At 39.4% G+C, this 13,805-nt stretch overlaps 1 long non-coding RNA gene across 7 annotated transcripts; it reads right to left on the bottom strand.

The window, feature by feature from the left end:
* Positions 1-2,106: 2,106 nt before the first annotated feature.
* On the bottom strand, positions 2,107-12,194 carry LOC113012882 (uncharacterized). Of its 7 annotated transcripts, none has more exons than XR_003270771.1 (5): positions 10,402-12,194; positions 9,965-10,064; positions 8,138-8,380; positions 3,348-3,438; positions 2,107-2,148 (listed from the first exon to the last, which is right to left on the bottom strand). It is a non-coding gene; the product is annotated as an uncharacterized LOC113012882 (long non-coding RNA). The 7 variants fall into 7 exon arrangements; XR_003270773.1 differs by lacking the exon at positions 2,107-2,148 and having other exon boundaries at positions 2,229-3,438; positions 8,138-8,183; positions 8,298-8,380; XR_003270768.1 differs by lacking the exon at positions 2,107-2,148 and having other exon boundaries at positions 2,229-3,438.
* Between the last annotated feature and the right edge of the window lie 1,611 nt (positions 12,195-13,805).

Here is a 13,805-nt window from a genome sequence, read left to right on the forward strand (position 1 = left end):
ACACACACATGCTTTTACAGATTTATAAATGGATTAATAAATTCTAAATAAGTAGATTGTTGCTACTCAACAATACAAAAGTATTGAACCGCCACTAATTTTTTCATATGTTGCATTTTTAAAATAAATCTAAACATTCAAGTATGCTTGGAAATACAACATGTATTCAGTCTGTGCTTTTTGAAGAGCTTTTATTGCATGGTGGAACATAATGTGATGATACTTTGGGTTCAGAATTTTATCAGTTTTCCACACCACTCAATGAAATGCAGCTCCAAATTATGACAAAGCCTCCACCCTGTTTTATAAATGACTTGCAGTCACTCTACCTCTCTATTAACCACCTTTATACACATCAATAACAATATGAACCAAATATCTAAATTTGGATTCATCACTGTATTAGACCTTTTGTTAGTGATTTTCAGTTGAGTTCTTGTGTAATTTAGTGTTCCTCACACAGAATGGCTTCCTGACTGCCACCATTGCACTGAGACGATGGCTCGTCAATGAACAGCAGAGGCCTGACCCTTTTTTTGGTCCTCCAATTCTTCAGTTGTTTAAGGGTATATTGATATATCACGTTGTTGGGGCAGAAATGCTTTTTTTCACCAGTCAAACTGTGTTAGCTCTGGTATGTTCCACAGATAAAACTGAAATGTGAACATTTTTTTTTCCTGTGACAGGCTGCCTATTGAAAGAAAAATACCAATTTTGTCTTATGTGTTGGTACTACACTGGTTTTGATCTCTTGAGTTTCACCTCAAGGTGCCTCTTGTATACTTTGGATAATACGTCAGTTTTAAGTGGTTTAACAAATGAGAAAAGTATTTTCTATTTAATTATAAACATCCTAATTATGTCCTGGATTTTAACTATTTAACAATAAAAAAAAGAAACATCACAAAAAACAGTTAAGGTCATGAAAATTAATTGAGATTTAGGAATTCAATGATGCATCCACTGCGTCCCCTGACCCTTGTTTACTTGGTATTGGATCGATACCAAAATATGCAGTATTGCACACCACTACTCTAGAGTTCCAATGTTGTACCTTAGTATTTTAAAAGACTAAAATCTTAGTGTGGTCATTCTGAGAAACAAATTTTAAGTGGGAACACGATAACAGGACAATGATGAGGCACAGCTACAGACTGCAAGAAAAATGTCGAAAAGAAGCTTTCAGCTGTTATTCTGTCATGAGAATATAATCCTGCTTAGCTGTTGTGGAAACATCTTGACAATAAGGTATGTAAGAAGTGCCCATTAAAAAATTCCAACTTGTGGCTCCTTGCTTCAAGTTGTGAAATTTCTCATCAATAAATACCACAGCGTTGTTGTCTCAAAGCAAAACCATTTCTGGTTTGAACCTCCTGCTTATCTAATACTTTTTTTGTGTGAGGCTTTTAATGTTCTCCAATGTTGCAACATCCCACCGTGCTGACATTCTTTTGGTGTTTCCAAAGAAACTGTAAATGTGAATGGTTAGTCAGGTGGTGCAATAGTGAACTATCCAGGTTGCACACTCCCTCTCGTTTCTCTGTGACTCTAAACCGGATAAGCAGTTAAGAAAGTGGGTGGATGGAAGTTAAAGGTTTCATTCAAAATCTGGGATCTTCTGGGTGACCCAAAACTTTTGAGTTGTATACCCCGAAAGACTCTTAAAAAAAATAAAATAAACATATCAATGTCTATAGATTCTACAAAGGCCATTTAAAAAAAAACCAAAAAGCGGACCACTTCGTTGCAAAATCCTCCTCAAGGTAAGATGAGATCTGTCCTTCACTGTAACCGATTTCAAATGGTGCTAGAAACAGAAGCAGACTCTGAACACCGAAAGAAATCGGTCAACCTTGGAAAGAGGACAAAAAGCAGAAGCTGGCAAACGTCAGTGTAGACCAGAAGTTTGTAGTTCTGCGAGTGGTACTCCATCTTCCAGTGGTGACATTTCCATGTTGTACCTTTATCACCGGGCACTTCTTTTGACACCTCACAGCTGGTCATTGAAACTTACTTCCCGCCCCAAGAACACTGATTTCAAATGGTGCTAGATAGATGACAATACTCTAAGCCACCATCTGAAACCAGCTTCCAAAGGGGGAACCTCTGATGAAAGGCCGTCTTCTTTGGTGTAAAATTCAGCAGAATCTAGAACAGCCAGAAACATAAATTCAGTTTTAGTAGAAAACAGTGGAAAATAATAATTTAACATGGAAAAAGTTTACCAACAGATGTTTTTTCTTTTCACTATGAATTGGATTTAATATGAGCAAGCACTATGCACAACTTTGATAAAGTGGATGCGAGGAATATTTCACTAGAGCTGAAATGAAAAGATGAATGAAAGAACAAAGAAGCGGCACTGAGGCTGCATCTGATACACACATAGCTTCATATCTGCGTGTTCTGTAATTAACACGGAGCATAGGACAGATACGCCAGATGTGAAGTTCTCGCTGATATGGGAGTAAGTTGGGAGACAGCCTAGATTTAGAAGTCTGCAACAATATTCTTATATTGCATTAAAAATTGTCATAAAGTTCAGACAAACTGGGATACTCAACACATCCTTTTAAGATGACTTATTTTCACTGACACTGGATTAATTACTCTAAGATGACATATTTTCATCTGGTACCTAAAATGTTATTTAATATAGAAACAGGAGTCACACTCAGGAGGCAATGCTCACAGAACAGTTGGTAGCTCTGTGAATATAATGCTCTGTTCGCAGAAGCGAATTATGCGTTAACTAAACACCCACAAGAAAATGACACAACATCCATGGCATTTAATCACAAAAGAGTCGCACACTGGATGTGGGAAAGTCGACTTCAGCAAGATCACGCTGAAAGGAGCATTCAGAGGCTGTGTCATGTTAAGTCTTGGATTTAGAGGCTTTAACTTTTGTAAATAGAACAGTTCATTTTTAAAACAATGCTACGTCGGTGTCTCATGCTAATTCATGCCAGTGAAACAGTAAAAGGCACCGTCTCATATCTTGTTTCTAAATGGAAGAAGATGACAGTCCAAGGCAAGCTGAGGGACGTTAAGCGTGATCAACTATATGATGGTTTTGCTCGGGTTTGTACACACAAAGTAAGTTCGATTTGCTGACCTTGTTCAGAAATCGGAGAGAAGGGAAGCAGATAAAGAGAGAGAGATGAAATGAAAAGCACTGAGAAAGCACCAGAACACCTCTCCGTCTCAATCTATTTCTCTCTAACACGCCCACGCGGCTGATCTGCTACTTGATCCAAGCTTCGTGGATGTGTGATGGGCCAAAAAAGAACAGATACACAGAAAATCCTGCCACTGTACTGTATGTCTTTAACATACGGGCTCACCTGCAGCTCTATGCAAACAGACCTTGACAAATCCTCTTCTCTCGGTTGCTCAAAAGAATAGAGAGGATGATTGTATGCTGCTCTCCAGCCACTAAAAGAGAAAAGCAGGGAAGTAGCAGTCAATCGCAGACAATGCGAGCTGTGACGCAGAAACACGGCTATGAGACACTGGGAGGGTGGGGCAGCGACAGGTAGTGGCCAGTTCACCGACTTTGTGCCTCAACAAAGTACATAACCACCCAATCCTTTCTACGATCCTTGTTCTTTTTCTATTTTTGCTCTCTGCATGCAAATGAAATGGATTTTGCTTTAAAACTGCGCCCTAATTCCGCCATCTTTACAAAGACAACTCCCACAAATACTACTTAGTCTTTAAACTGATTAAAGACCAAATCAGGGAGCCCTAGCATGAGCCTCAAAATATCAACTTTGATTTTCACAATGGGAGGAAGGACAAAATCCCCACGGCATTTACGAGCCCTTATCAGGCTTCAGACTGACCAAGCAAAACCATTTTGTTTGTTTGTTGCGGTTGGTTGTGTGTGAGGAAGAACACGGCTATGTGTGCGAGTGTGTTTGCGTGGTAGCCACAGTGACGGCTCTGATCAGAGGGCCTGTCTGTCTGTAGGTGTCTGGTTCCTTCCCCTGGCTGCCTCGACCCAACCCTGTGAGCTTTCTTTTTCGGGTTGTTTGTTGCTTGTGTGCCACTGGACCTGTTGTGTAATGCTTATAAAAGATTTAAAGGGACAGGAGGCCTTCAGAGAGCAGTCATCGACAGATTCACAGTGGAACTGTGAAGCACCTCGCGAATAACAACGATAAATACCAGTCCTTACTTCTCTGGGATTAAAATGCTGGGAGAAAACTGCAGTGAAACATGCATGATAAGTAACATTATTGCTTAGAGCTGTACTTGTCAAAACAAGTATGATCGGTCAATTTTATGCAGTGAACAAATACACGGTATTTTTTGTATCTGACAGTGCTACATGTGGATGGACAGGGGGCACGACACACCACGACCCTTCTCAATATTTTTAACATAGCTGGAACTGAACCTTTAGTGGTGATGCTAGAAATCATGTTCTTCATAATCATCTTTACAAGGGGAACATTTTTAAAAAGCCGTGAGAGTAAAAAGCTTTTTACAGCATCAGCAGGTTTAGAATAGAGAGCGAGGCACAGACGCGACACTGACTCCAGAGGCAGGAGCTGCAATGCAGACCACTGAACAGCCACACGCGCTCTTGCATCACTTCAGAAATGTAGCATAGTGTGGACACTGGACTTCCAGCACAAAGGACCAGAAAACCGCTTTCCTCTGAGGATTTATATAATTGCTGAAGTTGCCATCTGCAGCATATAAGTACTCAGGTATCTGAGCGCCAGGGAGAGCGCTATGCACAAAATACTGATCAGCTCAGTCCATAGTAAACGACAAGGCCTCGTTTAACATTTTATTTCACAGGTCCTACAGTTTCCTTTGATTTTCAAGAAAGTAAAATATATGTCATTCTAAATGAGCAAGGTCCTGTAAGTGAATATGTAATGTGGTTTGAATACCTGAGGAAAAAAAAAAGACATAATTCCTTTGATGTACCTCTAGTTCATAAATTCTAATTAAATCTGGTACAGCCTAGAGACTCTGTGCAAAGCACCTCGGAGGCAAAAATACGAAAACATATCTAGAAGCAAGGATAAGGAGAACACAGAATAAATATAACAGCTATCAAATAAACATATTTAAATGGACCTCTGTCGTTTCACACGTTAATAATGTTCATGCCTTAACAAAAGATATGAAAAGAATATTAATTTATATGAAATGAAATGAGAAACTTCTATGGATCCCAGTACCTTCTAATAAATGTGTACATGTTATAAGTTTTTAAAGATCTGAAATTCATATAACCTGTAAAACACGGTGCAAACAAGGCCCATAAGAGACAGGGACAGTCAGAAATGTCATTACTGTTTTGATCGTTACGTAACAAAAGAACTACTTGTAAAAACGCAGCTTTAAACAACTGATTTATCAACTGCCACTTTCCTAACTCTTTGGAACAATACAAAATCATATAAACATATAAGCTAAGGTTGTATCCATGGAAAAGTGTTTCTGCAACAGCAAAACAAAACAAAACAAAACAAAAAAAAGAGCCCTCCCCAATCAGTTAGGTATTGAACTCCAGCTACTTGCTTGCTAAAAACCAATAAAGTACTGCTGTGAAGCTCGTGGAGCCAGGGGAGCTCCTCCCATCCAATGAGAATTCAGCTTTGGCACGATGGCCTGTGATGCAGCAGCTTTAGGAAGTCCACTGCATGTGAACTGGAGAGAAGCCAAGGCAGAGTCACCAAGAGAACAAGGTAAACAACTTCCCTCTCGTCTCATCTATCCTTCTTTTATCAGTTTCTCTCTCTCTCTCTCTGAACCTGAGCCATGACATTTAGCTCTTTCCGCCTGTCCCTTTCTCCGAGAACAGGAGACGGATAAACAGACGGACAGAAATGGAGAGATACGAGCTGTGCACTGATTAAAGAGAAGTCCAGCCCATAAATGACTGCGTCATCATCCCGATCTCTCCTAACTACGCAGAAACAAATGTGTCCTGGGAAGGGTTTTGCCAGATCCCAGTAGCCCTTGAGGGTAAAAAAACAAAACAAATCACATGATAAAAGTGCCACTAGCCACATGCTGTTATCTGATACAGCTGGATCCTCAACAGTCTCTGCCATCACACATACATACATCTCTTCCTGGATGCTCACTCTTTGCTTCAGCTTCATCGTAAGCTAACCACAAAAAGTAGGCCTACAGTCAACAATGTGAATATGCGTATACGTACACATGTACTTCATATGCGTGGTGACAAAACAATAAAAAATAATGTCATTTGTGTGCCTAAATTTAACAACAAACTTATTCTGCAATTTCATTTCATTTTCTATGCTGTCCACGTTGCTGCATCTGTACACACAAGTAAATGCTGGTGTATTACACATGTAATACTCTGTTTCATAATAGGTCAGACAGCGCCACGCAACCACTATATTCACCTATTTCCACTAATGTAGCCATCCGGATTTCTTGAGGTGATGTTGACAAAAAGAAGAAGAAGGAAAAAAGAAGCGTTGTTCGAATGCCTCGATAATTCTCGGCAAAACATTCCTGACTGGGCTTCGGCGTGATATTAAGAACTCTCCAGAATATTCTTTTGTTAACCCTTTTGTCGCACCTCTGCCCACCCTACGCACACCTTACCCTGCTATCATAACAAGACCTAGTGAAACTATGTCACATCTTCAGCATCCATGTTGAAACTCACAGGAACTACACAGCGCGCACACAAACACACACGCTCACACACACACACACACACACACACACACACACACACACACACACACAGAAAGCAGCGACAGGCAGAGCAGATCAAAACTACCAAGGAGGAAGAGGAGGAGAAAGGCGAGGTTATCCGAAACCACTGTGTTCACTCCAGGTGGAAACCGACTGACGATGACTCTGGGCTTCTGTTATCTCAGCTTCTGTTTCTCCCGACATGAAAAAGTGACGTAGCAACTAATCCAAAATCTCTCTCTCTTTCTCACTCTCTGGCTTGCACTCCCTCCCTCTCTGTATCTCCCTCTGCTTGGCTCTTAAAACACACGCACTCTTTATTTTCATCTTGTTGCAACAGCAGAACTGCCATTAGATTGCTACTTCGAGCTAACACATATACACAGAAACAGAATAGACCCCACACAAATGCATATGTACGTGCGCGTTCACGCACACACACGCACAGCTGTGCACACGCGCGCTTAGCCACGCAATTCCTCTTCCTGAGTGTGACGCAGCACTTAATTCTCTGTGCTTTTGTACCACTGTTGTGGCTACACAACGCAGCCTCTTGATCAAGCTGAGACAGAAACACACTTGCTAGGTGCCAGAGAAGGCAAGTGAGCATGAGCAGACTGCAGTTAAAGGGACCCTACCACCAAGGCTCCCTCTCCCCCACTCTGTGACGTTGCTGTGTCCCCATTTCCCCCTATGTCCCTTATAATTGGGTCTCTCTCATTCCGCTGCCCTTCTCTCTGGCACTCTCCTCTCTGCTCTCGGCTAGAGACACACTCTGGCTTCTCTGTCTGTGAGGCAGAACTGACTGAGCCTCCTCGATCACCTGACAAGCCACTGGTTTTAAAGGCACATCACCAGAGTGTGTATCTGTTGCATAAGCACTAAAATGGTCCTTTGGCTTTTTAAAGCTGTCTAAGGAAGAATCCGACTTATCTCTGAAACAAACAGGACCCTGTTTAACACTGTGTGGCTATGCTGTATGTACCTAATATGGTGATTTACTGTAGATTCATTGTACAGGTTGTAGAATGCATATGGTTCCGCATTCAGTCGCCAAGGTCCAGATTAGAGAAGGAAAAATATATGTAATGCAAAGTGACTGACCATCACATCCTGACTCTGACACATCAAGACCGTGAATAGCCCTACAACATATACTTCCTCTTTCAGTGCTCTCAACCTCAGCGCTGCCCTAAAGGACACACAGGGCACTGTGCTGTTAACCGTTTCATGTATATTGTGAAAAAGAATGTAAGCTTATACTTTAAAGTGATTACACTTTAAAATATAAGATCTAAACATGGGTACTACGTTAGATGTCCTTAAAAGGACTGCGATTCCCGATTTATAAATAGTCTGCTTTGATTCAGTAAAACATTAGCTGAGTTTATTTTAAGAATTCGGGTTGCAGATTGTGTGATTGTTCACATACCTCGAACAGATGTTTCTTCATTTCTAATATAAATGAGACATTGGCACTGCAGGAGGATAAAAAGAGAAAGTTAAAAACAATAACCATTAAAATCATTCTGTTTACCTTATGAAACGACTCCAGACAATCTGTTAATATTCCATTAGACACGACACTTTACCTGAACTACAGTATGGTACCTTGTGAACACTACAACTGCTATTCCTACCGACTGCGGACGATACGACAAATTCACGCAATGGTCTGTGGAAAGAGATAAAAACAGACGGAGTATATTATTAGATACGAACTATAAATCTATATACAGACTAGGTGAATGTATTCACAGTGTCAATATACAAAATTAGTCTGAAGAAAGCTAAGCGTAACAAAAATGATATTTGAATCTATGCAAACAATACAGGAAGCAGCGTCCGGGCAGGGCGACAAGAGGAACAAGCCTGGTTCTGTCCCTTTTATGAGCTCATCTGTCCCTATTAGGTCTGTTCACATTTCAGAAGCATAAAGTGCCCTTTATAAACTAAACTGAAACAAAAGCTTTGTCTCAGCTACCGAAAGCCAAATAAAGTTTGCTGGTCATTTCACCACCACACCTATTTATATTAGAGATACACGGCAATGTTAACACTGAACTAGTGCTTTGATTAATAATTCATCATTTTTAAAAACACGGAGGAAAATGTTTAAGCCTAACATTATAACTGCAAGTTTGTACTCAAGTGCTGAAGTGGATGTCAACTATGTTTTGAGAATATTTTTTCTACTGCAGTCCGGTCACACTGATCTCCTAAACCTTTTAGTTTTACAGTGAGTTCAAAGGCTTCATTGAGCCTCTGAAGCACAAACTAAGCTCTCTATTTTTATGCCTTAAATTTTCCATTATTCTCCAGTTGCAAGTGTAGATTTCCAGCATTTCATGTGGCTGTAAATTTTCTTCCCTAAAGCACTTGTAGCTCGTGATGTCCTAATTCCCCACTGGAGCCCAAGAACACAGAGCCCACAGCTTCACCTTACAGGATTGAGAAAGAAGAGCATTGCTAAAAGAATCAGCTTTCACCCTCGAGCTATATGGGAAATGTAAGGGATCCGAGGGATCAAAGCATGTTTGCTCCGTGCAGACCGGTAGAAGTAGAGGGTATTGATCAGAGGATTGAGGTCTATCTGCTCCTCTAGGATGAAGATGTCCTGTGCATCTCTTGCAAAATAACTAGAAAAAGACTAAGAAGTATATTTTTCACGTTGAGCTTTACGCTATTAAGTGCAACACTTTATGTTAAGTTAACCTACTACTTTAAGATGCAGTATTTTTTTTACTTTAAGTTGCAGGTATTTCTAAACTTGGCCATCTACAAAACATAAACTTTCTAAAATTGAATAAAATGAAATAATTTCATTCATTTCCAATCTTTCTAGATATTCCAGCATTTTTGATAACTTGGGAAATGCTAAAGGGGTCCAATCTGTAGCCCTCTAACAGGAACAGGAAGTTTTAGTGTGACAATGGTTGTGCTGACAGTTATATTATGTGACTTTAAGGGTACATGCTTTTAAAGTGTTGGTCCTTCCTGTCAGCTATTTATTCTCCTCATCCAGTGGGTAGTGTGTTAATTTTAGCCATGTCATCTATCAGCCATGCCTGTTCCACTTCCTAAACCTTAATCTCTCCCTTGGAAAGGTGCCCAGTCAGCTCCATTGATATTGTTTTCTGGCTGCAATGGGAACAAAGAATAAAAATCCTGAATGCAGCTGCGCATATTTTTGATCTCAGGCTAAAAAAGAAAAAGTCTAAAATCTATGTTGTCTTAAGTAAAACAAAACAGTTTTTACCTTTTATTACCTGGTTTCAAGTTGCCTCTCAGAAGTGTTAAGCATCAGTCGCTGTATCATGAAGAGACATCTGGCAGAGCTTTGCCATCGGAAGAAGCTCCTAAAAAACCATGTCAGATGGATAGATAAAAATATGATATGATCTAGAACAAAAATATTATTTAAAGGTCCATAGTTTTATATATCTAAAAACGATAAAGTAGGGTAACAAAAGTAACATATTACATGTTAAAATGTGACATGTTGTTTGTAGGTATAATCACCAACTACTGGCCACACCCTTGACTTAACAACCTTCAAAAATATTGCAAATATCACACAGATACTTGACTTTTGGATAACATTTGATAAAAACAATGGACTACTGCTCTGTTCTGCCATTTGTTCTACAAAAAACTTGGCTGACCTGGTTTTCTGAGAAGTGTGCTGGTTCTCACCTTTCAAGGGAAGTTGAGCGTGTCTCTACTTTTGCTCTGTGAAAAGATAAACAGCAATATCAGCTGAGAGGTTAAGCATTTTTTATTTCTACGTTGAACTATGTCGTCTATTTTAACTACGTTAAATTCCAGAAACATTCCTATAGCATTTCAATCTCAACCCTGAAAATGGTCTCTTAATGTGCATTTGAAGACGTCAGCAACTCGAGTTGTTAAAAGGATTGCAGTCATTTGGAGGTTTCTAACATTACCAGGCACAAAAATGAATGAAAAATACATTCGTTACCCCTCATTTAGATGCGCAAGCTGCTGTTTCACCCTCAATCTGTAGTGTTGCATCAATGCTTCCCAATATCTGACTCATTCCAAGAACAGTGTTTAGAGAACTTTCTTGCTTCAGAACAAACTGTTCTGTAACCCTGCATAAATACGCCATCTTTTGGTGATCGAAGGTATTGCCCTCTGACGGTTTGTTTACATCAGGAATAAAAAGTGCGTATGACAGAAACCTCTGGATGGATGGAGCTGAGTCAAGGCACTGGAACAACAGGGCACACAATAAACATCAACAAACAACAAAAAATGAGCCTTTAGAAATAAATCGGGAGCAAGTTTTGAAATTAGTAACTCAAGGATGTAATTTTGCTCATGAACAGCGGAAGAAAAAAAAAAACATCTTACATAATTTTAAGTTTTGTCATATTTTATTGTTTATTTTCTATTACTTTCAACATGACAGTTTAAACATGTTAAGAATAAATTGTGCTATATTAGCGTGACGCACTCTGACAGGTGCAATCATAACACAATTCAAAGTCAGTATATCACGCAAAGTGACTGGAGGAGTAGTAGCTTCTCTATGGTTTACCTATTATGAATTACAGTTTTCAAGGTAAACTAGTTTTACTCCGTGTTGTAACTTAATTTTAAACTTACTCAATCAAGACACTCATGCACATGACTACACGTCCTAAATTTCAATAATTTAAATTCTGCACCCGAAATGACAAACTAAAAGTCACAAACAAACACGTTATCAACATCTTTCTCGAAAACAAATTATTACGCAGTACCGCATGGATGCACGGACCACTCACTCCGGGGGTAAATTGAAGTGCGCAACATCCTCCTGCAGTAAGCATCCAGCACACCTTCCCACCCAACTCTGCCCCTCTCACTGTCTCCGAAGAAAATGAGCCACAAATGCGCACAGACATGTTTTATAAGGGAACAGTTTGTAACAAATACTTTTTCTCTTTTTTTTTCTAAATTATTTCCGGGTAACGTTGGGAAGCAACCCTGGAAACTGCGCACTGCACTATAATAATCATATCACGTTCATGCGTAATTTTTAATCGGCCTTTAATAAAACGAAACATAGCAACTGTTTTACGATTAGCTGTAGTTTTAAATAAGCAAAGCTCAACGCTAGTACAATTATATAACACAGAAAAAAAAAAACAACCCCCCCCCCCCCAAACAAACGAAGAACGTTAGTAAACATCACTAAAACAGCTCATCACCCAGAGTAGGGGCACTATAGCCTATATACATACAGATTATGTTACATGACTCATAGGAGCAGCCGGTAGATGTAAATAAACAGTTTCTTCCTGAAGATCTGATGATGAGGCTGCTTACCGACAGCGACTCTTTCGCAACCTCTCCGGTTCACTATAACTGCTTCTTCGTCGCTGATATAACCTCCCATCAACCTCTTGGTTAACATTGGCTCCAGAGTGGTCCCTTGCCCTAATGAAAACCCGTAGTCCATCGACATTTTCACAGCAACAGAATTCAACCACGCCCACTCGCACACACCCCCGTTTTCTGATTGGACGGGGCTCTGAAATACGTCGACAGGATCACGTGGTCTTGACGCATGTTTACAAACAGGCACGGGGCGGAAGTCGATACGGGCGAAGGGAGAAGAGTCCTTTCGGGAAACTTCCGGTTTAAATACGAAGTAAGAGGACATTGATATGTTGAATATATGATTAATAAGAATTTCCAAGCTCACGCAGCTGTTTATTCTGGAAAAATTGGCCTAATATGCGACGCAACGTTATCTCACTGCGTAGTAAAAACACTGCATCAACAGTGCTTTGAAAAACTCTACAGCCATCCATTGTTTCTTAATGTTGTTTTTAAGGAGTTAGACTTTCTTGTATTTTTAAGTGGGCTTGGGGAAAACTTCTACAGGCTTTCTGAGGATCTTCCAATTTTTTTTAAACCACTTAAAACGAATCTGTGAATGATTCAAGCAGGAGAAGACTGACGGAAGGGATGAATCAGTGATATGTCTACATGTAAAAGACAACTTCGTAAAGAAGCAACTTTAAATTGTATTTTTAAGGACTAGTGGTCTGCCAAAAAAAAAAGAAAAAGCCATTTTTTAGCTGAATCTATGAAAAATATCAAGATAACAATGGGGCAGGCATGGGTCTCCCACACTGTGGGGAAAGAACTGCCAGATTTTGACCCATCATGAAGCAGTCTGATTGAAAAGGGGCTCAGCTTTTAGCATGATAATGAACCAGAAAAATGCTGCTAATGCACAAAGGCATACATAGAAAACACACTAGAGAAAACTATCAGTCATCGACTGTACCTCAACATTATTGCAGTACTGTTGGATGATCTTTGACCTTTGAACATTCTTCAAGAAGCCTGGAGAACTACTACTTAACGACTACTTAAAAAAATGGCAAGAAAGCTTGTTCAAGACATTTGATGAAGTTTAATGAAGAAAAAAATGTGTTCAATACAAATGTTGACTTTCAAGCTCATTAGAATTATACAGATTCTGTTTTTGCCTTATATATTTTATTTCCATATGCGTTTTAACAAAGCCCCATATTTCTAGTTTCCCACCAAATTATAAAGAAATGAAAGACAGCCTAAGACTTTTGAACAGTACTGTATGTAAAAGCTATTCAAATACAGTGTAATGAAAAAGGAATTTGTCTTCTTACTGATTTTGTCAATTTCTCTATTTTAAACTAAACTGTTTCAGTTCAACAGAAAACAATAATTATAAAAGTCCTGGAACAAGCTTTTAATGATAGTTATATTTATTAAACTAAAAAAGGAAACTATTCTACCACTTAGTTTATCACATAGCTTAATGTTGGCTAAACAGTCTCACCGGTACCTTGCTGTCCCAAAATTAAATAGAAACAATAGAAGAAGATAAAAGGAAAGAAGCTGATTGAAATATATATCTGAAAAGGCCTACAAAACTTTGGATACATTGTCCACACACAGAAATGACTTGGAACAACATTTACCTTTCCCAGGAGTGGCAGCTTATCCAAAAATCCTTCTGTGACAGCTCATTGAGGAAGTTACAAGATATCTAATGAAAGCATACAAGGAGCAGGCTGTTTTCATATCAGTAAAGG

This window comes from Astatotilapia calliptera, chromosome 20, assembly GCF_900246225.1.
Source record: "Astatotilapia calliptera chromosome 20, fAstCal1.2, whole genome shotgun sequence".
In the NCBI taxonomy this organism is placed as follows: Eukaryota; Metazoa; Chordata; class Actinopteri; order Cichliformes; family Cichlidae; genus Astatotilapia; species Astatotilapia calliptera.